General features: G+C 41.9%; 1 protein-coding gene across 3 annotated transcripts in view; it reads left to right on the top strand.

Moving 5' to 3' along the window:
- Positions 1–926: 926 nt before the first annotated feature.
- The window catches only part of IL15 (interleukin 15), a 91,835-nt gene continuing 70,403 nt past the window's right edge, over positions 927–22,358 (top strand). For 2 of the 3 annotated variants that reach the window (XM_061191644.1, XM_061191643.1), the window contains exon 1: positions 927–1,152. The gene's annotated coding sequence lies outside the window, so the exon portion shown is untranslated. Of the gene's footprint in view, positions 1,153–1,335; positions 1,611–22,358 lie in introns of those variants that run through there. The other variant, XM_061191642.1, reaches the window with a different exon arrangement.

Here is a 22,358-nt window from a genome sequence, read left to right as displayed (position 1 = left end):
GAGCTCAACTTCTTCATAAAAATGAAAAATGATTTTATGTGGAACTTTATGTACATTTAACATTTAAATCTCTTCAAATATTTTTACATTTTATTTTAACATGTACGTAATACAAAGAAAAGTTAGTTAAATGTTTTACCAAGCTCCAGGGAGCCTTATCATTATTTCCGTGACATGCCTCTGAAAAATTTGGGGAAGCACCCTTCCGTTAGGGATTTTCAGTGATTCACACGTGTGCAGGGTTCTCCAAAGTGCTTCCAAAAACTGAAACCATTTCTGCAGGCTCTGAGGCACAAGGATCACTTAGCCTCAAAGAACTCAGTTCCTTCTTTTAACTGTAAAATCCTACAATAACAACATTTCACGTGGTCCCATTGTAATGTTTTACACCGGACGACGCGCTAGGCTGGGAAAGTGGTCCACAGATAGGCACATTCGTTCATGCTCATTCACCCTCCGTGCCAACTACCTTGGACAAAGCAGTCGCCCGGGTGTTTTGCTCCCACGTTTTCTCTAGCAGGACTTCAGGGCCTTCCTTCTTCTAGGCTGTGGGGAGGGTCAAGGTCTGGGGTAGCCGCCCATTCCGTCCGATCCAACGCATTTTTCCCTTTCCTCTGGCCAACTTGGACACGCGCTGCTCCCAGGTCTCAAGTCTCAGCTCGGACAGCCTCGCGTGCCATGCCCGGCGCCCGTGGATGCGGCAGGTGGACTCCGGGCCACCTCCTCGCGCCTTCCCTGCAGGTGCCGCAGGAGGGATAGGCCAAGCCCCGGGCCAGCGTCCCTGCGAGGCGGGGCCGGCGCTCCTGGACCTCCTCCCTCTGGCCCTGCAGGCTCTGAGACCCCGGGCTCGGCAGTGGCGGCCACCTCCCTGGGGGCGGGGAGCCAAGCCACTGGGGCAGTCGGCCAAGGGCTGCCGCCACCCGCCCCTCCCTCAGCCTCCGCTGGGGGTGTTTATCTTCGCCTCTCCTCTTTTCTCTTTCACTTTTCTTTTCGTTGGGAGTTGGGACTCCCTGGGTTCCAGGCGTCCAGGGGAACCCCAGCTGATTCGTTCTCGGCCGCAGAGGCCCGACGCCCGGGAAGGGAGCCGGACGACCGCGCCCGCCCCGCCGCGCTGCCCGCCGCCCCCGACTCTGTAGCCCGGACTCGATGGAGGTACAGAGCTTGGCTTCTCCGCTGTGGGAGGGGAGGTGCTGGTGGCTTAAAGGGCGAGGGAACTCTCCCCGAAAGCCTTCGCCTCGGACTCCTCCCAGCTCTGGCCGGACGCACCCGTCTCCCCCCCGACGGGCTACCGGCCGGGCCGCCCCGCCCTCTTGACCGCGACTTCGGTTTTCGGTGGCGCTCCGCGCTGAGGTATTTCCCCTTCTGACCCTTTATTGCCGTCGCGGGCTCTCCTCGCCATCCTCCGCTTCCAGCCGAGCACAGATTGCTCGTCCGCTAGCGGGTCCCCGCTCGGCTCCGCCGTCCGCTCCACCGACTCCGCGCCGGCCGGCGGAGGGCGAGGGACGCGCGCCTGGCCAGCCCAGCCCAGCTGCGGGGTTCGGAGAAAGCGAGGTCCGGCGGCACAGAGCGCTGAGTTCTGCACCTCATCGAGCTCAGAAGGTTCAAGAAAGGTACCGCAGCTCCCCGCTTCTTCCCTGCCCCCTCCCAAACTCCCCGCCGGCTGGTGCCAACTTGAGTGTGAGCCCGCACGTCTGACTCTGTCTTTGTCAATCAAATTACCCTCCTCTTCTTTGATCAGGACACTTAACCTTCCTTGGGAGAGGAATCTACAGGAATGGTTACCTTTTGACAGTCAGGCTTCTGTTTATATTATTTCCAGAAAATCAGTGCTAGAAACTTGGAAGAAATGCAGGAGACTTGTACTGCCGTGAAATCCTTATTCAAAGTGGCTTTAAATGAAAATCCAGTTAATTTTGTCAAGTGTTAATTGAGATTGTTGCAAGCATATACAATGTGTTTGAATTTAGCTTATAATATATTGAATTTAACTTGAATTTCTATGCATTTAAAATTTTGTTATCTTCGAAGTATATGTAAGGCAAGGTTAATTCTTCAGTGATGCTTATAACAGATTCTTAAACAGGGTGAGTCAGAAGTTTAGAAACTGGAAGTGAAGTGGTTGTCACTAGCTATCTCCATTATGTTTTTAAAAGCTACGGTCTAATGTTATGACACTGGTAATGGTATCTCCTTGTAACTGATAGGCATTCTTATCTTGTCAGTGGGCTTCAAGAGGCTTCTTTGACTTGATTGAATGAACAGATCAGATCTAGGTGGTTACAGCATCCTGCTGTGCAGAGGTGGACTGTTCTATGGAAAGCATCAGGGTACAATATACATTAAACTCCTGTCATTTTTATTGAAAAGCAGTGTGGTGGGCATGATAGACAGAGGGAGGAGATACAAAGGGAAGAACACAAGGATATAGAAAGGAAAGGACTGAAGACCAAGCAATAGCCATTTTAGATTTAAAAAATGATGAAAAAATTTAAAGTTTTACTTAATAAAGTTAAGAAGTTTAGAAAGTTCTGAAGGTTTGTTCTGGTTGTGGTTTAATGGCACATCCTTGTATTTCTTCCTCTGTTTTCTCCTGTGAAAGTTTTGGTCATACTCAGAACAGCCTTTCCAGCAGTATCATCTGCTCTATGACAGAGTGACAGAGGGGTTAGGTTGGCCGCTGGACTTCTGCTAGGCAGAGTGTTCCCATACTTTTGGGTTCACTGTTCTCTGCTAACTTGGAGTGGCAGCTCCAGAACCTGATTTGAAGCTACAGTTTCTGGAATTAGGATTTTCCTACAGGTTACCAGTGGGTTTAAGAAAAACAATTTGATGCTTTCCATTTTAATCCATGAAATTAATATGTAAATGTCAACAGCTGTATCACAGGACATAATGTTTGTCAATGCAATACATGTTTATAAACTTCCTTGAAGGATGGGAGAAAGCAGTGGTCTAAAGTTCATTGAAATAGAGTTTGATAATTGAAGAATTTTAAATCCTAGAAGGTTCTCCATCTCAGGTTTGCTGGCTCTGGGTGGATTTCAGGAAGGCGGTGAATGAAGCTCCGAAATGGTGTAAAGGGGATTTTTCTGAGGAAAATAGCCATAACTCTAATGAGCTTTTAAAATGAGTCTCGAACCCTAAACAGTTTTTTAAAACATTTTAAAACTTAGAAAACTGCCCTTTCTTTCTATCTCGCTTAGAGTTTACTGTTAAGTTGTATTCATTATGTAACTATTCTTTTGAAGGTTAGTTAATGATAATACAGAGAGTACTGTCTTAGGTCCACAGCTTGAACTATGGGAAATAATATGAATCATAGCTAACACTTGTTGAATTCTTATTATGTACTGGATGTTGTTCCAAGTATGTGTTTATTTTTAAAAAATTATCATAATAAACTTACATGGTGTAGGGACTGTATTTTATAACTGAAGAAATTGGAGCATAGAGTAGTAATTAAATAACTTTCCCAAAGTCACAGAGTGAGAAAGTGGTAGAGCTGGGGTTTGAACCCAGACAGATTTAAGAGCACCGGTATTTATGAAGGATGATATTATTTCCATAGAAATATTTCCCACAGTTTGACAGTGACAATCAACCACTATTTCATTTTAATGCAGAGTGATATAATGATGGAACATTGGTTTTAAATTAATGCTTATGTGGTACTTGCATAATTGACATTATTAATTATATATTTAAAGATTATCTTTATGAGCAAATGATATTCACATGAGTGTCTATATGTGTCTGGTTCCTTGGAGAAAAATTTCTTTATGGTTCCTGAATGAAAACATTTGTCCAGTTTACAGAATTTTTGCTGATAGAGCTTGACAAATAGGCAAATGTGGATTGATCGATATGTCTATCTATCTATCTATCTATCTATCTACCTATATATCCATCCATCCAAGTAAAAGGCTGGGATTCAGGGAGCGATCAGAAGACTCACATATCACAGTGGAAGTGGTGTAGTCAACTATTTGGGAAGGCCCCCTTTCAGAAGATTTTATGGTCTGAGGGTTGGCAAGAAGCCAACTTCTTTCTTTAACTCAGTATTACCTCCTCGATTTATTTACCCAGTGATTACAGATTACTGCATGAGGCTGTTGAGGCTGAGCATTGCTTATGTGTTGGCTGCTATCCTCTTTTATGGATTGGATGGAAAAATCCCATAGGAAAGTTGAGAGAACATTTGTGGGTTTTGCTCATAGTGTTCACTCCTAACTATTTAATGGTAATGTTACTAACTATAATCAATTTCATATATATTTATGATTATTAACTTGCTATATGTCAGGGAATGTTACACTTTTTTTAAAAAAAGTTATTCAGTGCTGGGATCAGAAATAGGAAACAAGAGGCTCTTTGATCTCAGTTCATTTCAACGATAGTATTTGTACACAATTTGTATCTGGAGGCAGAGTATGTGTACACAATTTATATCTGGAGGCAGAGTATGTATACACATATATTTTCCAGTGTTTTATCCCGCTGCAAATCTAGTGGTGCCTGGCAGGTCATTTTTAGAAACAGAGGACTATATATAGACCACATGAGAAGGAGTAAAAAAGTCTGAATGCCTATAGTAGGTGATCATATTCTAAGTTGTGTCTTTTCCAGATGCTGAAGGAGAGTGACAAGAAAGTATTTTGCCAAGTAAAGGAATTGAAACCAAAAATGATCCCAGAAGAGGAAAATATTAGGGCTGTAAGGTTGGGGGTGGGGAGACTCTAAGGTCGTGACACACGAGCCCAGTGACATAGTCAGTGATCGCTGTATCACTGAAGTCTCCTTACTGGGCTTTCTGCTCATATGCCTTTGGATAAAAATTTGGGGCAGGAACTATGTTGACCCTTGAACAGCAGGAGTTTGAACCGCGAGGTCCACTTATACAAGGCTTGTTTTTGACAGTAAGTGCTATGGTGCTACAGGATCCGTGGTTGGTTGAATCCTGTGATGCAGAACCACGGATACGGAAAAACTGTGGTACCCAGGGCCTGCTGAAAATTACAGCGGATTTTCCACTGATTGCAGTGTTGGCGCCCCTGACCCTGCTGTTGTTCAAGGGTTAGCTGTACCCTTGGCAAACTGTTACCCCTGACTGCTAACATTTTCAAATAATTATTTTTTAATTGCACGTCTTAGATATTTTACAATATATTTTCCCAACTTTTTTGCTGTCCTTACTCCTCAGCACCAAAAATAAGCATATACAGTGAGATTTCATTTTCTAAAATAACTATATTGTTAAAATTATTCTTTATATTATTTTAAATATTATTAGTACACAATTAACCAAAATATCCCATTCACTTTTTTTTTTTTTTTTTTGGCTGCGTTGGGTCTTTGGTGCTGCGCGCGGGCTTTCTGTAGTTGCGGCGAGCGGGCGCTACTTTTCATTGTGGTGCACGGGCTTCTCATTGCGGTGGCTTCTCTTGTTGCGGAGCAGGGGCTCTAGGTGCGTGAGCTTCAGTAGTTGTGGCACACGGGCTCAGTAGTTGTGGCTCAAGGGCTCTAGAGCGCAGGCTCAGTAGTTGTGGTGCACGGGCTTAGTTGCTCTGCGGCATGTGGGATTTTCTCGGCCCAGGGATCGAACCCGTGTCTCCTGCATTGGCAGGCGGATTCTTAATCATTGCACCACCAGGGAAGTCCCCCGCATTCACTTTTGATAAGTACTTATTAGCGTAAAACTAAACTACATTGGAAATGTATATCAGAGTAGAGGTGGTAGTGTGGATATCACTGCTTTGACTAAAGAACGTACCTCTAATATCAGTTTTTCCACTTGGCCCTGTATTTGGCACCTTGGACAGGCAAGGCGCATGGTAGGATTCTGGATGGGGGAGAGGTCCACCTTTCTTTCGTAAAATGGGAGAAGCATTATTATGAAAAAGGAAGCGGGAAAAGAGAACTTGCTAGAAATCTGCTTTGCGTCAGGCACATTTCAGGCATATCACTTACATAAAGGGGCACCCAAGGAAGTAGTGGGTCTGGAAATTCATTTCTTTAGAGCTCCCTGTGGTCATGCAGACCTTGGAAAGTCATGGGGGTTCCCCAGGAGTGCCCGTCCCTCACTTCGAAGAGCTCTGATCTAGTTCAGCCTTATCCCCATCCCCTACCCGTGGTTTCTGGACTGCCATGGCTCACGGTGCTAAAGAGAAAGTATGTGTGTTCACGCCTGGGGGGGGGGGGGCAGTAAAGAAGGGAGTGTGGCTGCGATAGAGGCTTCCCACTGAAAAGAGTGAGGAGTGGGCTCCAGTCGGGCTTGGACAGCCTTTGCCTCCTCATCTCCATCATACCTGCTCTGCGCTCTAGACACACTTGCTGTATTCCTTGTCAGCCTTCGAATGTCCTACTCACAAAGCCCACTGTCTCTAACTTTTGCTGCCCCTTTCTACTGCCCAGGCAGAATTATTCTCTCCCTGATATGAATTTATTTGGTGCTGTCTACAGTCCCCTATAATAGCTTTTCTCTCTGTAAATTCATCTTATTATGTGTCTGTCTCTACACTTAACGTTTTGAATAAAGACAGGGCAGTGTGTCCCGTGTCCCCAGCCAGGGGTTGGACACATAGTTGACTTGTATTGACCTCAGTGATCACTGAACAATTTGACAGCTAAGCAGAGGCATGCAAAAACAGGTAGGAAACATAAGTAACATAGCAAAACACATTGCTGGGATGTTATAATAAAAACACTATTTTAGGAAAATAAGTCTGGGGTGGGATTTATTGAAGAAAAGAACAAATTGGAGCTGAGGAAACCAGCCAGAAATCTATTGCACTCATTCAGGGATGTAGTCTCATTCCTATTATCTGCTCAAGGACATATTTCTAGTAATTCTTTTTTTTTTTTTTTTTTTTAATTCATCATCAGTTTTCTTCCCTCTCTAACAAGTCTTTCCCATCACCATGCAGGCATGCTATAATTTCTCCCATTAGAAACAAAAAACAAAAAGTCTCTGTTGACCTCATGTTTCTCTCCAACTACCACGTGGTTTTTCTGTTCCCATTTTATAGGACAACTTTCAAAGTCAACTCTATTCTGTCTCCAGGGTCTCTCTTCTCATCCTCTCTCGACCCAGCTAGGCTGTCATCCCCACTACTGCATGAAAAATGCACTTCTCAAAGGCACCAAGAACCCATGTTAAATCCAGTGATTAGTGCTGGGTTCTCTTCCTAGGTGACCTGTCAGCAGAACTAGAAAGTTCTTCATTTGGCTTCCAGGCCATCCCCTCTCCTTATTGTCCTTTTTCCTCACCAGCACCTATTGCAGTCTCTTTTGCTAGTTCCTTACTTTCTTAACCTCTAAATGTAGGCATCTGTGGGCTCAGCTCATGACCTTTTCTCTGTCTGTGCTCAATCCCTTGGTGATCTCAGTCTCATGGCTTTCAACACCTTCCTAAGTGGTGATTCATAAATGTATGTCTGGAGTCATGACCTTTCTCTGAATTCCAGACTCATACATAGAAGCCTCTTCACCATCTCTGATTGGATATCTAGTACTCACTGGATTCCTGACTTAACCCCCAAAACTGCTTCTCCCACTGTCTTCTTCATCTCACTCGATGGCACATCCATTCTTGTAGCTGCATAGATAACCAATCAGTTAGCCGTGGAGCTGTCCTTACTTCTTGTTTTCTCACACCCCACATTTAATCTGCTAAATCATTCAGCTGTGCCTCCAAGATAGATCCCACATCTGACCTGCTTACCATCTTCACTGCTGCCACATGGGCCCAGGCCACTGTTAATCACGTCTCATGGTATAGTGGCAAGAGGTGGTCTCTCTGTTGCTATACTTGTCCCTCCCCCCACCCCCACCCCAAGAAGATTTCAGTTATCTGTTTTTACTTATCTGCATTAAACAAACAAACAAAACCACAAAACAAACAAACAAAAACCACTCCATAATGCAGTGGCTTAAAAGGCAAAAATTTGTTATTTGTCATGATTCTGCAGTCTGGGCTACATGCAGCTGGTCAGTTCCTCTAAGGCTGCTGGGGATGAAACACCCAAGAAGGTTTCTTCATTTGTGCATCTGGCACATCAGCTGGGCTGGCTGTGAAGTTAAAGGCTCCTCCTTTGATTCTTCCTTTTCCATAAGAAATAGCTCTTGCTAGCAGTTGAGCAGGGTGCTTCCTGCTCATGGTGAGTTAGGGATCTAGAGACTTTTTTGTGTGTCCTTCTTTTTTGTTTAGCTGGTGGTGCTTTTTTTGGGGGGGGTACAATTTTCTTATAAACCTTGGGGGCTTCCTGTAAACTTTATTGAGGTTCACTCCATTGGAAAAGACATACCCAGAAAACTCTTGAGACAGGCTCCGGTTTACTTTGGCTGTGAGTCAGAATGCTGTAGGAAAAGCCTTCAAGGTCTTTAGAAACACCTTTGTCTCACTGATAGGCTCTATGAGGTGCCACTTTAAATCCTTTCTAGATCTTAATGAGGCATCTTCCAGCCGCATACTTGATTTGATCTTTAATCTGAGAGTACATTGTACTAATAGACCCTGGATTTGATCTTTACCCTAAGACTACTTCTTTCTTTGAGACTCTTGTGTTGTCTCCAGAGACAAGAATGACAGTAAGTTTAATTTTCCAACCTAGCAAGTCCTGGGTTGAATGTTTCTTCTAAATTCAGCTTGAATGTTTCAGTTCCTCTTTCTCTTCCTGCAATTAATCCTAGGCTGCAAAGTGAAGCCAATTATCACATTCAGAAATTTTCTTAGCCAGGTCCACAAGTTTATTAGATACGTTTTCTTTCTTCCATATTATTGCAGGCAACTATGCAACATGAGTTGCCCTCTCTCCAGCCTCTAATAATATTTTCATCACTGCCTTTCTAGCCTCACTAACAGTGAGTGTCCTTGCTATGTACTCCCCAGGTGTCTACCTATCACCTGATCTCATATCAATTTCAGTGTCAATTACTAATTGCTGTGTAAATAACTACCCCCACATTTAGTAGTGTAAAATAAAAATTATTTTATTTGTTTAACGTTCCAAGATTAGAAGTTTGGACAGGACCCAGTGGCAATGACTTGTCTCTATGCCAGAATGTCTGTGGTCTCAGCTGGTATGACTCCAAAGGACTGCCTGAGATTGTTTAAGAAATTGGGTCATATATGGGGCCTCAGTCCTGGCTGTTGGCTGGGTTCCTTCATGCTTCTCCACTTGGCTTTTCCACATGGCTAGATTGGGCCTACTCAAAACATGGTGGTCTCAGGGTTCTCAGACTCCTAACAGAGTATCCAGCTTCTATAAAAGGCAAGCAGGAACTGCCGATGCTCTGAAGGCCTGGGCCTGGAATTCCCAGACTGTCACATTTGTCTCATTTTATTGCGAAAAGCAAGTCAGGAGGCCATCTCAGATTCAAGAGGAGAGGACATAGACCCAACCTCTTGCTGAGTAGTATGTTGTGCTTGTTCATGGAAGGAAGGCATTGATTGGTGGCCACCATCTTGAAGATTATCTGTCACACGTTGTGATCCTGTTAAAGCATTGACCCAGTTACGCCACTCCTCTATTCAAAACCCTCTATTGCCATCTCATTTTACTTCAATAAAAGCCAAGTTCCATTACAGTGGTCAGTAAGGCCCTCAGTGATTCATACCTCTGCTGCCTCATCTGTTCCTCCTCCCTTAGCTCAGGGCTTCAGTCACACCGACAGCCTTTCTATTCGTCACCCATACTGCTCTGTTCTTGTCTCCGTGTCTTTGAACTTGCTGTTCCCCCTGCTTAGAATGTTTTCTCTCAGATGTGGCCCAGTCCCTTACCTCATGGGGGGCCTGGCTCAAATACCCCCATTGCAGGGAGGCTTTCCCTGACTGGTGTACTTCGTGTTGCATTCCCACCAACATTCTCGGCTCAAACTTTCCTCCAGATGCCCCCAACTACCTGCCATACTGCCAGGTTTACACTACCCTATCCAAAACTCTTAGGGTCAGATGTGTTTGGAATTAAGATTTTTTTCAGTTTTTTGGACAGGTCATTTTTATAGACTGAGTTGTGTCTCTCCCTCTCCCCACCAAATCCATATATTGAAGCTCAAACCCCAGTGTGACTGTATTTGGAGACGAGACTCTCAGGAGGTAATTCAGGTATATGAGGTCATAAGAGTGGGGCCCTAATCCAGTAGGACTGCTGTCTTTATTAGAAGAGGAAGGGACTCCAGGAGTCGACATGTACAGAGGAAAGGCCATGTGCAGACATAGTGAGAAGGTGGCTGTCTGCAGGCCAGGTTGAAAGACCTTACCAACCCTTCCAGCACCTTGCTCTTGTACTTCCAGCCTCCAGAATGAGAGAAAATAAATTTCTGATGTGTGAGTCACCCACTCTCTGGTATTCTGTTACAGCAGCCCTAGCAGAGCAGACTAAGATAGTGACATAATGCCTTTGCTATATACTGTGTGACAACTATGGTATATAGTAAGCTTATCCAGGTACCTCCTCAAAAGTGAAATAAATACAGATTATAAGTAGTCTTATGCCAGTTCATGTTTTGTTAACCAGTAAATTAAGCAAAATGTTCAGTTCTTAGAGCCCTTTTGATTTAAGATTTTCAGATAAGGAACAATGGACTTATATATGTTTTATTTAATTATTTGTTTGTTAATTCTCACCTGTCTCCATTTGCACATGAGCTATAGGAGAGCGTGTAGTTTTGTTATTTCATTCATTGCTATATCCCCGTCATCTGTCAGTGCCTGGCAAATGATAGTCTCTCAATAAGTATTTGCTGAATGGATGCTAAAGGGTAGAATATGTTAAAAGTAATGGGGAATAAAAGAAGAGCTATTTCAAAGAAGATCTAATTTATTTATACATTTTATTTATTCATTGAATTGATTTAAAATAATTTTGAGTGCCTAGTATGGGCCAGGCACTCTTCTAAGCCCTTGACTGGCCTTCATTCAGTGAGAGGTGGTACAGGGAGGATCCTGAAGACTGAGTGGGAGTGAGGAAAAGTAAACATTGCAGGAACTGATATGGGTCCTAGCTAAAACATGGGCGTGAGGCAGGGAAATGGATGAGCTTCATTGTGGAAAGCTCAAGATTGAGATAAAAGTGGAACATAAAGGCGAAAATGTCCTGTAAGTCATTAGAAGTACTGCACTGAAGATTGCGTGAGCTATTAGTACAAGAGATTTTAGTTTATGGGTTAATAGTCAAGAATTATTGACTGAAGCCATTGACTGTCGGAATGTTTCCCCAGGAGGCAAATGTATGTAGAGAAGGTTTGGGGTCATATATGAAGACCAGAGGGTCTGTTACTGAGCTGCGTACTCTGGAAGAGGAAATGTTCAGGCAATGTCTTCAGGAAAGCGTTGGCCAGTTTCCAGGTCTTCAAAAGAGAACGTTAGGCTTTTCACACTTTCTAGCCCTTGCTTGCCTGTCCTACCCACTCTGTCTGCTCCCCTCGTGATGGATTTTATATTCGCCATATGCCTATTCTTACACCCACATCTTTTCTTTTTTTAATTGAGGTATAATTGACATATAACGTCATGTGAGTTTCAGGTGTACAACATAATGATTCAACATTTGTGTATATGACAAAATGATCACCACCATAAGTTTAGTTAATGTGTGTCACCATAGAGAGTTATAATTTTTTTCTTATGCTGAGAACTTTTAAGATTTATTCTCTTAGAAACTTTCAGGTATGCACTGTAATATTGTTACCCAGAGTCATCATGCTGTACATTACATCCCCATGACTCATTTGTATTATAACTACAAGTTTGTACCTTTTGACCCCCTGCATGCATTTTGCCCCCCACCTCTGGCAACCAACCACCCATGTGTTCTCTCTCTGAGTCCCTTTCTCCATGAAGTTCTCTCGGCAAAACCTCAACTTTACCTCCTCACTAGCCACCTGGAAATATTGATCACACCCCTCCTCTGTTCTGTCCCCACTGATGGATACTTCTCTAAGTATTTGAAGTATTTTCTACATTGACTCGTGTTCACATTGCCCCTCTCCTCAAGTAAATGATACAGGTGGTACAAAGGATGACAAGAATTGTGACGGAGTTGGAGGGGCTGAAGTTTGGGAAACACTGTGTCCTTGTGTGCTAAGCACTTGCTTGGTACACAGTAGAGCTTTAATAATGTTATTTTTGTTGTCAGTAATCTATCACATATTGCTGAGGGGTCAAGTAATATCAAGTTCTGAGAAAAGGAGTTTGACTGGAAATAAGTCACTAGTGATCACATAGCTGTCGGAATGTCCCAGCATATGCTTTATTGTCAGGATCAGGAAGGGAAATAGAATTTCCTGAGAGTCTCACTTGGGCCACACTACAGATAGAATCCTTACACTCATTTTTAGATGATACAGATGAGCTTCTTAGATTAATATGAGGTTTTTAGAACTGAGAAAAGAAATAGGTTGTTTAATAGATTTTTTTTGCCAGTTTTATTATTTGAAAGGATAATTTTATAAATTGCAAAGTAATGCTTCAATTAAAGAAAGGAAGTAGAAGCAAGCCACACCCTATTTTCTAAATTCCTTCAAGTAGAAATCCTTTCGTCTTCCTACTTCAACAGTATTTGCTAAGTATTTTGAAAAAAAAAATTCGAAAGTACAAAAAGGATGAGAGGAATTTTGTAAAAATTGTAGTATTGTTAATAGTTAATTTATTTGGTGCATTTTTTCCTGAGAATCCAAGAGAACGAATATGCAGTCATAACAACATTGTCACTTTAAAATTTGCAGTAATTCCAAATGTCAAATTAAAAAAAAAATCTATATGTCATATCTTTCGACTCTACCCCTAGAAAGCAAGATCCTCCTTTTCATTGCTTCGTGCAGGACTTGTCAAACTTCAGACATGTGGTTTTATGATGGCTTGTTAGATTTGACATTGAGGTGTGTCTCTTCTGCGTTTTGACCTCTAAGGTACGTCCCTCAGCTTCTGCAGTTCATAAAGCATTGGCTTCTAGGGATGGTTTTGAATCAGGTAGGCTAACGACAGACCGGAAGCTCTCCCAGACGATGGCAGATATTTATGATTTATTGAGCACTTTCTCTGTACGTGGCTCTCTGCCAAGTGCTGTGAGGGACAAAAAACATGCACCAAACATGATTCCTTTTAGGGACTTATTATCTAGTGGAGCAGTGAATATCTGTGCATGAAGAGCTGAGGTACCCAGTATACAACTGTCCATGCTCTAAACAGACCATGCTTTCTTTCATCGCTAAACGTACGGACGTGAACGTCCCTCATTGGGACTATTTCATCCAGTGTCTTTTCCTCGCTCTTTCTCCTGACTCGCTTACCTGATCCAGAGGTGTCATTTTGTTATTGTTTTCTCTGAGAATATTTCCCCTAAGGCTCCAAGATTGGGTTAGGTATCTCCCATTCTTAATTTCATTTAGTAAATATTTCGATACAGTTGGTCTACTGTATCCACGGGTTCTGCATCCTCGGGATCAACAGACTGCAGATTGAAAATATTCGGGGAAAAAAAAATTCTAGAAGGTTCCATAAAGCAAAACTTGAATTTGCTACTCACTGGCAACTATTTACATAACATTTACTTGTGTTAGGTATTGTAAGTAAACTATAGATGGTTCAAAGTATATCGGAGGATGAGTGTAGGTCATATGCAAATACTATATCATTTCATATAAGGGACTTGAGCATCTGCAGATGCTGGTATCCGTTAGGGTCCTTGAACCTGGTGGATACAGAAAAAGGACTGTGGTTAGCATTTATTGTCAGCCACGTGCCAAGCACTTTCACTTGCGTAACCCTCCCAAGCTCTGTGAGATGTTTTCCTCACCACTTTTCAGGTGACGAAACTGAAGCAGCAAGAGTTTACGTGCCTTGGCCAGGCTCCACAGTGAGGTGGAATTAGAGTTTGAACCCAGGTCTCTCTGCAGAGCCTGCACTCTTCACCTAGCAGGTGCTGCCTCACTGGAAAAACTAATAAGAGGCATAAAGATTAAAAGGGAGGAGATAAAAATTACCATTGTTTATAAATGAAAGCTGTGAATATTAACAAACTACTAAGACTAGTAAGCGAGTTCAGCAAGATGGCCAGGCAGGCAGAAGAGTAACAAAAAATGAATAGCATTTTTCAACACTAAATAAAATGTTAGCTAACATAACACAACAGTAGAGTACTCAGCACAGCAGGAAGACACTCTTACCACAATCAAACAGAGTTTACTTAAAGCTCGTTTGGATGGCCCAATATTAGAAAATCTATCAATATGATCTTAAGGCATGCAGAAAAAGTTATTATCAAGCTCTTAAATAAGAGCTTGATAAGATTAGATGGGATCATCCAAATAAATACATGAATAAATGAATGAATGAATGATTCCTACTAAAAAAATCTCTGGTAAACATCATACTTAACATACAACTTTTTCTTTTTTTAAAAAATTTTTATTAGAGTATAGTTGATTTACAGTGTTTTGTTAGTTTCTGCCGTACAGCAAAGTGAATTGGATATACATATACGTATCAACTTTTTTAGATTCTTTTCCCATATAGGTCATTACAGAGTATTGAGAAGAGTTCCCAGTGCTCTACAGTAGGTCATTATTAGTTATCTATTATATATATAGTAGTGTGTATATGTCAAACACATGTGCTTTTAATTACAAACTTTCTCATCTCCTCTGGAACCATGCTCCATTAAGTATCACTTCATTTGCCTCTATCTAGCGTTCGTACATTTTCAATTACTCATTTAATTTCACCGTCACTTGCAAACATGATTCACTTCTGACTGAGAAACCCAATCCGTCTATTTTGATTTTTTTTTTTTTTTAGCATCTTTATTGGGGTATAATTACTTTACAATGTTGTGTTAGTTTCTGCTGTATAACAAAGTGAATCAGCTACAAGTATACATATATCCCCATATACCCTCCCTCCTGTGTCTCCCTCCCACCCTCCCTATCCCACCCCTCTAGGTGGTCACAAAATACGGAGCTGATCTCCCTGTGTTATGCGGCTGCTTCCCACTATCTGTTTTACATTTGGTAGTGTATATATGTCAATGCCACTCTCTCACTTCGTCCCAGCTTACCCCAGCCCCTCCCCGTGTCCTCAAGTCCATTCTCTATGTCTGCGTATGCCTCTTTATTCCTGTCCTGCCCCTAGGTTCTTCAGAACCTTTTTTTTTTTTTTAGATTCCATGTATATGTGTTAGCATACGGTATTTGTTTTTCTCTTTGTGACTTACTTCACTCTGTATGACAGACTCTAAGTCCATCCACCACACTACAAATAACTCAATTTCATTTCTTTTTTTGGCTGAGTAATATTCCATTGTATAAATGTGCCACATCTTCTTTATCCATTCATCTGTTGATGGACACTTAGGTTGCTTCCATGTCCTAACTATTGTTAATAGTGCTGCAATGAACATTGTGGTACATGACTCTTTTTGAATTATGGTTTACTCAGGGTATATGCCCAGTAGTGGGATTGCTGGGTCATATGGTAGTTCTTTTTTTAGTTTATTAAGGAACCTCCACTGTTCTCCATAGTGGCTGTATCAATTCACATTCCCACCAACAGTGCAAGAGGGTTCCCTTTTCTCCACAGCCTCTCCAGCATTTATTGTTTGTAGATTTTTTGATGATGGCCATCCTAACTGGGGTGAAGTGATACCTCATTGTAGTTTTGATTTGCATTTCTCTAATAATTAGTGATGTTAAGCATCCTTTCATGTGTTTGTTGGCAATCTGTATATCTTCTTTGGAGAAATGTCTATTTAGGTCTTCTTCCCATTTTTGGATTGGGTTGTTTGTTTTTTTTGATATTTAGCTGCATGAGCTGCTTGTATATTTTGGAGATTAATCTTTTGTCAGTTGCTTCATTTGCAAATATTTTCTCCCATTCTGAGAGTTGTCTTTTCATCTTCTTTATGGTTTCCTTTGCTGTGCAAAAGCTTTTAAGTTTCCTTCCCATTTGTTTATTTTTGTTTTTATTTCCATTTCTCTAGGAGGTGGGTCAAAAAGGATCTTGCTGTGATTTATGTCATAGAGAGTTCTGCCTATGTTTTCCTCTAACGGTTTTATAGTGTCTGGCCTTACATTTAGGTCTTTAATCCAAGTTGAGTGTATTTTTGTGTATGGTGTTACGGAGTGTTCTAATTTCATTCTTTTACATGTAGCTGTCCAGTTTTCCCAGCACCACTTATTGAAGAGGTTGTCTTTTCGCCATTGTATATTCTTGCCTCCTTTATCAAAGATAAGGTGACCGTATGTGCGTGGGTTTATCTCTGGGTTTTCTATACTGTATCATTGACCTATATTTCTGTTTTTGTGCCAGTACCATACTGTCTTGATTACTGTAGCTTTGGAGTATAATCTGAAGTCAGGGAGCCTGATTCCTCCAGCTCCGTTTTTCTTTCTCAAGATTGCTTTGGCTATTCGGGGTCTTTTGTGTTTCCATACAAATTATGCAATTTTTTGTTCTAGTTCTGTGAAAAATGCCAGTGGTAGTTTGATAGGGATTGCACTGAATCTGTAGATTGCTTTGGGTAGTAGAGTCATTTTCACAATGTTGATTCTTCCAATCCAAGAACATGGTATATCTCTCCATCTATTTGTATCATCTTTAATTTCTTTCATCAGTGTCTTATAGCTTTCTGCGTACAGGTCTTTTGTCTCCTTAGGTAGGTTTATTCCTAGGTATTTTATTCTTTTAGTTGCAATGGTAAATGGGAGTGTTTCCTTAATTTCTCCTTCAGATTTTTTATCATTAGTGTATAGGAATGCAAGAGATTTCTGTGCATTAATTTTGTATCCTGCTACTTTACCAGATCCATTGATTAGCTCTAGTATTTTTCTGGTAGCGTCTTTAGGATTCTCTATGTATAGTATCATGTCATCTGCAAACAGTGAAAGCTTTACTTCTTCTTTTCTGATTTGGATTCCTTTTATTTCCTTTTCTTCTTGATTGCTGTGGCTAAAACATCCAAAACTATGTTGAATAATAGTGGTGAGAATGGTCAACCTTGTCTTGTTCCTGATCTTAGTGGAAGTGGTTTTTTAACCATTGAGAACAATGTTGGCTGTGAGTTTGTCGTATATGGCCTTTATTATGTTGAGGTAGGTTCCCTCTGTGCCCAGTTTCTGGAGAGTTTTTATCATAAATGGGTGTTGAATTTTGTCTAAAGCTTTTTCTGCATCTATTGAGATTATCACATGGTTTTTATCCTTCAGTTTGTTAATATGGTGTATCACATTGATTGATTTGCATATATTCAAGAATCCTTGCATTCCTGGGATAAACCCCACTTGATCATGGTGTATGATCCTTTTAATGTGCTGTTCGATTGTGTTTGCTGCTATTTTGTTGAGGATTTTTGCATCTATGTTCATCAGTGTTATTGGCCTTTAATTTTCTTTTTTTTGTGACATCTTTGTCTGGTTTTGGTATCAGGGGGATGGTGACCTCGTAGAATGAGTTTGGGAGTGTTCCTCCCTCTGCTATATCTTGGAAGAGTTTGCAAAGGATAGGTGTTAGCTCTTCTCTACATGTTTGATAGAATTCACCTGTGAAGCCATCTGGTCCTGGGCTTTTGTTTGTTGGAAGATTTTTAATCACAGTTTCAATTTCAGTGCTTGTGATTGGTCTGTTTATTTTCTTTTTCTTCCTGGTTCAGTCTCTGAAGGTTGTGCTTTTCTAAGAATTTGTCCATTTCTTCCAGATGGTACATTTTTTTGGCATATAGTTGCTTGTCGTAATCTCTCATGATCCTTTGTATATCTGCAGTGTCAGTTGTTACTTCTCCTTTTTCATTTCTAATTCTGTCAATATGAGTCTTTCCCCTTTTTTTCCTCGATGATTCTGGCTAATGGTTTATCAGTTTTGTTTATTTTCTCAAAGAACCAGCTTTTAGTTTTATTGATCTTTGCTATTGTTTCCTTCATTTCTTTTTCATTTATTTCTGATCTGAACTTTATGATTTCTTTCCTTCTGCTAACTTTTGGGCTTTTTTGTTCTTCTTTCTCTAATTGCTTTAGGTGTAAGGTTAGGTTGTTTATTTGAGATGTTTTTTGTTTCTTGTGGTAGGATTGTATTGCTGTAAACTTCCCTCTTAGAACTGCTTCTGCTTCATCCCATAGGTTTTGGGTCATCGTGTTTTCATTGTCAATTGTTTCTAGGTATTTTTTGATTTCCTCATTGATTTCTTCAGTGATCTCTTGGTTGTTTAGTAGTGCATTGTTTAGCCTCCATATGTTTGTATTTTTTACAGTCTTTTTCCTGTAATTGATACTCAGTCTCATAGTGTTGTGGTAGGAAAAGAAGCTTGATACGATTTCAATTTTTTTTTAAAGGAAGAAGTTTTTTGTTGTTTTTTTTTTCAATTTATGTATTTATTTATTTATTTTTGGGTGTGTTGGGTCTTCCTTTCTGTGCGAGGGCTTTCTCTAGTTGCGGCGAGCGGGGGTCACTCTTCATCGCGGTGCGTGGGCCTCTCAGTGTCGCAGCCTCTCTTGTTGCAGAGCACAGGCTCCAGACGCGCAGGCTCAGTAGTTTTGGCTCACGGGCCTAGTTGCTCCGCGGCATGTGGGGTCTTCCCAGACCGGGGCTCGAACTCGTGTCCCCTGCATTGGCAGCCAGATTCTCAAACACTGTGCCACCAGGGAAGCCCCCAATTTCAATCTTCTTAAATTTACCAAAGCTTGATTTGTGACCCAAGATATGATCTCTCCTGGAGAATGTTCCATGAGCACTTGAGAAGAAAGTGTATCCTGTTGTTTTTGGATGGATTGTCCTGTAAATATCAATTAAGTCCTTCTTGTTTAATGTGTCATTTAAAGCTCATGTTTCCTTATTGATTTTCATTTTGGATCATCTGTCCATTGGTGAAAGTGGGGTGTTAAATTCCCCTACTATGATTGTGTTACTGTCGATTTCCCCTTTTATGGCTGTTAGCATTTGCCTTATGTATTGAGGTTCTCCTATATTGGGTGCATAAATATTTACAATTGTTATATCTTCTTCTTGGATTGATCTCTTGAGCATTATGTAGTGTCCTTTTTTGTCTCTTATAATAGTTTTTATTTTAAAGTCTATTTTTTCTGATATGAGAATTGCTACTCCAGCTTTCTTTTGATTTCCATTTGCATGGAATATCTTTCTCCATCCCCTCACTTTCAGTCTGTATGTGTCCCTAGGTCTGAAGTGGGTCTCTTGTAGACAGCATATATATGGGTCTTGTTTTTACATCCATTCAGCCAGTCTGTGTCTTTTGGTTGGAGCATTTAATCCATTTACATTTATGGTAATCATCTATATGTATGTTCCTCTGACCATTTTCTTAATTGTTTTGGATTTGTTTTTGTAGGTCTTTTCCTTCTCTTGTTTTTCCCACCTAGAGAAGTTCCTTTAGCATTTGTTGCAAAGCTGGTTTGGTGGTGCTGAATTCTCTTAACATTTTCTTGTCTGTAAAGGTTTTAATTTCTTTGTCAAATCTGAATGAGATCCTTGCTGGGTAGAGAAATCTTGGTTGTCGTTTTTTCTCTTTCATCACTTTAAATATGTCCTGCCACTCCCTTCTGGCTTGGAGAGTTTCTGCTGAAAGATCAGCTGTTAACCTTATGGGGAGTCTGTTGTATGTTATTTGTTGCTTTTCCCTTGCTGCTTTTCATATTTTTTCTTTGTATTTAATTTTTGACAGTTTGATTAATATGTGTGTTGGCGTGTTTCTCCTTGGATTATCTTGTATGGGTCTGTCTGCATTTCCCGGACTTGATTGAGTATATCGTTTCACACATTAGGGAAGTTTTCAAGTATAATCTCTTCAAATATTTTCTCAGTCCCTTTCTTTTTCTCTTCCTCTTCTGTTACCCCTATAATTTGAATGTTGATGCATTGCTGTCACAGAGGTCTCTGAGACTCTCCTCAATTCTTTTCATTCTTTTCTCTTTATTCTGCTCTGCAGCAGTTATTTCTAGTATTTTATCTTCCAGTTCACTTATCCGTTCTTCTGCCTCAGTTATTCTGCTATGGGTCCCTTCTAGAGGATTTTTAATTTCATTTATTTTGTTCATCATTGTTTGTTTGCTGTTTAGTTCTTCTAGGTCGTGGTTAAATGTTTCTTTTATTTTCTCCATTCTATTTCCAAGATTTTGGATCATCTTTACTATCATTACTCTGAATTCTTTTTCAGGTAGACCACCTATTTCCTCTTCATTTGTTTGGTCTGGTGGGTTTTTACCTTGCTCCTTCATCTGTTGTGTATTTCTCTGTCTTCTCATTTTGCTTAACTTACTGTGTTTGGGATCTCCTTTTCGCAGTCTGCTGGTTTTTAGTTCCCGTTGTTTTTGGTATCTGCCCCCAGTGGGTAAGGTTGATTTAGTGGGTTGTGTAGGCTTCCTGGTGGAGGGGACTGGTGCCTGTGTTCTGGTGGATGTGGCTGCATCTTGTCTTTCTGGTGTACAGGACCACGCCCGGTGGTGTGTTTTGGGGTGTCTATGATGTTATTATGATTTTAGACAGTCTCTCTGCTAATGGGTGGGGTTGTGTTCCTGTCTTGCTAGTTGTTTGGCGTGGGGTGTCCAGCACTGGAGCGTGATGGTCGTTGATTGGAGCTGGGTCTTTGCATTGAGATGGAGATCTCTGGGAGATCTCTCACTGATTGATATTATGTGGGGCCAGGTGTTCTCTCATGTTCCAATGTCCTGAACTCGGCTTTCCCACCTCAGAGGCTCAGGCCTGACACCCAGCCAGAGCACCAGTACCCTGTCAGCCACATGGCTCTGAAGAAAATGGAGAAGTAAATTAATAAATTAATAAACTAAATAAAGTTATTAAAATAAAAAAAATTAAAATAAAAAATTTTAAAGTAATAAAAAAAAAGAGAACAACCAAACCAATAAACAAATCCACCAATGATAACAAGCACTAAAAACTATACTAAGATAAACATAAAATTCAGAAACTTGTCAGTCTCATACAGCAAACCCCAAGTCTACAGTTGCTCCCAAAGTCCACTGCCTCAGTTTTGGGATGATTCGTTGTCTATTCAGGTATTCCACAGGTGCAGGGTACATCAAGTTGATTGTAGAGATTTAATCCGCTGCTCCTGAGGCTGCATGGAGAGATTTCCCTTTCTCTTCTTTGCTCGCACAGTTCCCGGTGTTCAGCTTTGGATTTGGCCCCGCCTCTGCATGTAGGTCACCCTCTGGTGTCTGTTCTTCGCCCATACAGGAGGGGGTTAAAGGAGCGGCTGATTAGGGGGCTCTGGCTTATTCAGGCCAGGGAGAGGGAGGGGTACAGAATGTGGGGTGAGCCTGCAGTGGCAGAGGCTGGTGTGACATTGCACCAACCTGAGACACGTTTTGTGTTCTCCTGGGGCAGTTGTCCCTGGATCACGGGACCCTGGCAGTGGCGGGCTGCGCAGGCTCCTGGGAGGGGAGGTGTGGAGAGTGACCTGTGCTCGCACACAGGCTTCTTGGTGGCTGCAGTAGCAGCCTTAGCATTTCAAGCCCGTCTCTGGTGTCCGCGCTGATAGCCGCAGCCTGCGCCCTTCTCTGGAGCTCATTTAGGCTGTGCTCTGAATTCCCTCTCCTCGTGCACCCCAAAACAATGGTCTCTTAACTCTTTGGCAGCTCCAGACTTTTTCTGGGACTTCCTCCCGGCTAGCTGTGTTGCACTACCCCCCTTCAGGCTGTGTTCACGCAGCCAGCCCCAGTCCTCTCCCTGGGATCTGAACTCCGAAGCCGGAGCCTCAGCTCCCAGCCCCTGCCCGCCCCGGCGGGTGAGCAGACAAGCCTCTCAGGCTGATGAGTACTGGCCAGCACCGATCCTCTGTGTGGGAATCTCTCTGCGTTGCCCTCTGCACCCCTGTGGCTGCGCTCTCCTCCATGGCTCCGAAGCTTCCCCCCGGCCACCCCCTGTCTCTGCCAGTGAAGGGGCTTCCTAGTGTGTGGAAACCTTTCCTCCTTCACAGCTCCCTCCCAGAAGTGCAGGTCCTGTCCCTATTCTTTTGTCTCTGTTTTTTCTTTTGCCCTACCCAGGTACGTGGGGAGTTTCTTGCCTTTGGAGGGGTCTGAGGTCTTCTGCCAGCGTTCAGTAGGTGTTCTGTAGGAGTTGTTCCACATGTAGATGTATTTCTGATGTATTTGTGGGGAGGAAAGTGATCTCCATGTCTTACTCCTCCACTATCTTGAAGACCTTCCCCTTAACATAGAACTTTAAACAGCATTTTCTTTCGTCTTGAGAAATGGTGAGGATATTGGTTTCTATGCAACTATTTAAGAGAGTACTGAAGACAGAGATAAGAGTAACAGCTCATTTTCACTGAGTACTTACTACGTGCTAAGCAGTATTCTAAATACTTGATTTGTTTTGCTTATTTAAACAGTAGTAG

This window comes from Eubalaena glacialis, chromosome 5 (assembly GCF_028564815.1).
Source record: "Eubalaena glacialis isolate mEubGla1 chromosome 5, mEubGla1.1.hap2.+ XY, whole genome shotgun sequence".
In the NCBI taxonomy this organism is placed as follows: domain Eukaryota; kingdom Metazoa; phylum Chordata; class Mammalia; order Artiodactyla; family Balaenidae; genus Eubalaena; species Eubalaena glacialis.
The sequence above is the reverse complement of the archived record's forward strand: the minus strand, read 5'-3'. Positions and strand labels throughout refer to the sequence as shown.